The 4814-nt window shown below is 38.9% G+C and overlaps 1 pseudogene; it reads left to right on the plus strand.

The window, feature by feature from the left end:
- The first annotated feature begins 3136 nt into the window (after positions 1–3136).
- LOC114620553 lies at positions 3137–4141 on the plus strand (annotated as a pseudogene).
- The last annotated feature ends 673 nt before the right edge of the window (positions 4142–4814 follow it).

Here is a 4814-nt window from a genome sequence, read left to right on the forward strand (position 1 = left end):
ATCAGGAAAATGTAAACCAAGATGTCTTACTGGAGCTCAGCCTGTCTAAATGAATGTTGACACCAGCAGTCAACAGGCATGAGCTTGTCCAAGCCTCTTGAAATTGCTAACTGAACGGCTAATTATAAAATGGCCTCAGGAGGACTTAGGACCTTTGAACCAGAGAGTTAACTTGACTGACAACACCTGAGAAAGCTTCTGATCAGCAGTCCCACACAGCAAACTTGCTGGTATTTACTACTTTCAGATTGCAGAAGAAGTAACCTGCAGATGGACTCATCCACTCCCAAGTTCCCCTTTTCTATCCTATAATGCCCCCCAATATACCCACACCACAAATGTATAAGAGATTTCAGCCCTTCAATTGTTCACACTCAAGTATAGGTCAGCTTCTGGAGGAAGGTACCTCATTTCCAGGACACTTATAATCATTACCTTTCTAACCCTGTCTATGCACTTTACAGCTAATGATCCTTAGAAAACCTCTGTCCTTTCATCTTTGCTTTCCTTCTCTCTGCTACAAAAAGTACATTAGCACTAAAGTAATTTTAAATTCTGGTGACAATTCTTCACTTAGTCAGAGAATCTGTTTATTCTTTTGTAACAAAAGTACAGGGTCCAAATGAATGAACCATCATAGAAACTCAGCCAGAGTTTCTCTTTAAAGGAAGGATAGATATTCAATGAAAGCTATAGTTAATTAAGCATTCAGCTCCTCTGCAATATCCCTTAGAGATATTGGGTCATAGAAAGCTAAAGAATAGAGGCTCATACCATCTTTAAGCTCATTGAAACATATTATTAATTTTAAAAGGCATTACACTAAACAACTAACACGATTGTATCTGTGAAATAAGGCTACCCCTAGCCACTTATTTTTATTTCTAGAATACTATTCACCTCTTTTTCTTTAACATTTTCATATCAAATGGAGCATTGAAAGTGAATAAATTTCTTAGCAAATAGTTTCAGATCCTTGTGACCTAGCAGGGCTTCTTAGCCAACAAAACAGTTAGCCATGCTGATTAAGGTGATGATGTGAATGACTGACGAGAGTTCTTTCTGTTCATTTTCACCTATTCAGGACACAAACCTAGTTAGAAGTGCTCAATTTGTTTCAAGGCATTAATGTATAAGAAAATGAAGCATCATTAAGCAACAGGACTCTGGTCTAGAGATTTATTAGGTCAGAGTATATTAGAAAATCAAAATCAATGCATCTAAGCTTAGACATGCATATCTTTGGACCTCACTTCAGGACCTTAAAGCCAGACTTGAGGATTCCCTCTTCCTAATGTTGTTACATTGAATACATCTGTTTTCTCTGTTTTCTACTATTAATTTATAGCCCTTTTAAATGGCTTATTGAGGAGGGATGCAAGACATGAATTGGATCACAGATTATACAGTTTCAGACACTTCTATTGTCCATCTTTCATAGGCCAGAATAATCTTCTTAGTATAGTCTACCTGAACCCTGCTTATTCCAATACTGGGTTGTCAGGATATAGGCTACAAAACTCAAATAGATATCCAATATTTTTTTTCAGTGAGAGAGAGTTTTCATGATGTCCAAGGCCCAGAAAAGAGGAATGGTTACCAAGGAGATGATCGTTTATGCATACTGGGGGAGAAGTGGTACTGTAGTGAGAGTTTTTCAGACCACATTCTGGGTGACATATCAGAATCAGTACACTGAATTGTGTAAAATGTCTTTTATATTCTTTGTTCTGTTTATAAGGTAACAAAAGTCTTTGGTTGTTTTAGCAGGGATATGCAAAAAGCATGTTTCCAGTACTGTTGACTAGTAAATCTAAATTAGAATGATCTCTAAGAGAATAGTTAAATATCCCATAGCAGCAGGTCACAGGAGAACCTGACACCACAGTATTTAGGATCTGAGTTCTCATCTCGTTCTGGCTCTAATTTTGCTCCTGATTCATAGAACAGAATAAGGAAATACTTAGAATACACATGCAAGAGCTAGTTTTATCAAACTGAGGAAAATAAGAATTTACAATCTTTTCCACAAAGTTTGTGAGACATTCTGAAGGGGAAGAGTTGCCACAATCCTGTTGCCACAATCCCATCAAATTAGATAATGATCATGAAACTAATTTTAGTAGATAGACATTTAAATCTCTTTATAAAATTAGGTCTATTACATAAATAAGTAACAGTATTGTAAAGGAATTTTAAAGATGGTAATTATAAGTGAAAAAATAGTTGAGTTTTTTTTTCTGAAAGGGTAAAAAAAACCAAAGATATTATTTCATTAAATAAAAGAAAAAAGACTTTGTTTGAAAAACCCCATTTTGACTAAATGAACAGAGCTATAATTCACTCCCAGGTAATCAAATTCAAGACACTGAACTTTCTCACATTAATTTGATGCAACTACATCAACAAACACATTTATATGGACTTTGAAAATGCTAGATGTTGTTCACCTTCAACTTCATATACAAAGAAATAGCACACGATACTGTACATTTCTCTCACATTTTATATCTTCAAATACTTTAATATTAGATTAAAATTGTTTTTTATACTTAATATTTCATTTGATATATTTCTACATGATGAAATATTAGTTTTATTTTTAATGATATAGTAAATGAAAATATAGTTTTAATTATTTGCTACCCAAAACCATTATTATTGTTAGGAGCATAACTGAAACCATTTTGTGTTATTTGACAAAAATTTTTCGTGACTTAGAATAATGTAAGGTCTATAAGATAAGAACTTGCCACCAGACAGCTCAGATAGTTGATAGAGCAGAGACAGGCCTTGGTATGCTAATGAACTAACCAGAAAGTAGCACCAATATGTAATTGCAAGCCCCAAGTCTTGAACACCAATAGTGCAACACTACTGTGAAATGAAACAATACAAAAATTAGAACTTTGGGACCCCATTCTGATGGCTGGAGGCATCTGAGGGGTAGACGGCAACAGTAGTGATGGGCACTAGTAGGAGGGCAGCGGGGACTGGAGCAGTGGTCTGACCCGACCAGCCTTGCTGGCTCTTGAATGCAGGCCACAAACACGACGACCAGGCAGAGGCATGGGTGCCAGACTGGGCGAGAGCGAGATCTTGGATTCTGAAGTGTGGAAAGCACTGTAACAGGAAGATGAGTGAACTTGACCAGCTGCGGCAAGTGGCGGAGGGACTGAAGAACCAAATTAGAGAAGCTCATAAAGCATGTGCAGATGCGACTCTTTCTCTGATCACAAACAACATTGATCCAGTGGGAAGAATCCAAATGCGAGCCAGGAGAAGACTGAGAAGGCATCTGGCAAAGATTTATGCCATGTGCTGGGGCACAGACTCAAGGCTCCTTGTTAGTGCCTCTCAGAATAGGAAACTCATCATCTGGGACCGTTATACGACAAACAAGGTGCATGCCATCCCTTTGGACTCCTCTTGGGTCATGACCTGTGCGTATGCTCCTTCTGGGAATTATGTGGCCTATGGTGGCCTGGATAACATCTGCTCCATTTACAATCTGAAAACTCGTGAAGGAATGTGCGTGTGAGCCGAAAGCTGGCAGGACACAGGTTATCTGTTCTGTTGCCAGTTCCTGAATGACAATCAGATAGTTACCAGTTCTGAAGACACCACATGTGTCCTGTGGGAAATCGAGACCAGCCAGCAGACAACAACGTTTACTGGACACACTGGAAATGTCATGAACCTGTCTCTTGCCCCTGACACCAGACTGTTTGTCTCTGGTGCTTGTGATGCTTCAGCCAAGCTCTCGGATGTCCGAGAAGGGATGTGCCGGCAGACCTTTACAAGACACGAATCTGACATCAATGCCATATGTTTCTTTCCCAACGGCAATTCCTTCCCCACTGGCTCAGATCATGCTACATGCAGGCTGTTTGACCTCCTTACAGACCAGGAGCTCATGACCTACTCCCATGACATTATCTGTTTCCTTCTCCAAGAGTGGCCACCTCCTTTTCTCTGGGTAGGATGATTTCAACTGTAATGTCTGGGATGCACTCAAAGCTGACAGAGCAAGTGTCTTAGTTGGACACTGGACATGACAACTGAGTCAGCTGCTTGGGGTTGACTAATGATGGCAACAGCTGTGGCAACAGCGCCCTGGGACAGCTTCCTCACTATCTGAAATTAAGGCCAGTACCAAGTGAATGTATGCCATGGTGACTGGAAGACCATTCCAACCTTGAAGCTTTACAGCGATAGCATATCCTATACAACCATACTAACATGAACACCCGCACCTCCCTTCAGAACTTCGAAAGGGTAAGATCTTTTTTCCTTCACTTATTGCTGAAACCAAGAACCCAACTCCCATTAAGAGAAGGATCTCTGTGCTGTAAACTAAAACAAATTGTTCATTTTTTTTCTGGGGTCATTGCCTTTGGTGTATATTTTTTTTTGAGGGGGGTGGTTTGGTTTGGATTTTTCTTCATTTTTGTTTTTGTTTTGTTCTGTTTTGTTTTGGGCTTTTAAAAAAGGAAATACTACAATAAATATGTTAACCAGAAGGTAAGCCTGAGTGTGATTGTGAGATAGACATGCCTTTTTACTAGTTCATTTGCATTTAAATCACTGATCCTGTTCTGTGGCATTCATGAAAGACAAGTTGAAGACTTCGTTCATCTGCAGTTGTTTCTAAATATAAGTCATTTGTAGCAAGACTTTGGAAGCATTCACTTTTCTTTCTTAAACATATTCCTTTGTGTTCAGTAGTTAAGAGAACCAGAGCCCTTGGTGGTCTCTGACTTGTCACTGATGCATTTTTGTCCCTGGCTTGCATTTTTTTTTCTTTTGTCTCA

Source organism: Grammomys surdaster, unplaced genomic scaffold, assembly GCF_004785775.1.
Source record: "Grammomys surdaster isolate TR1022 unplaced genomic scaffold, NIH_TR_1.0 169, whole genome shotgun sequence".
In the NCBI taxonomy this organism is placed as follows: domain Eukaryota; kingdom Metazoa; phylum Chordata; class Mammalia; order Rodentia; family Muridae; genus Grammomys; species Grammomys surdaster.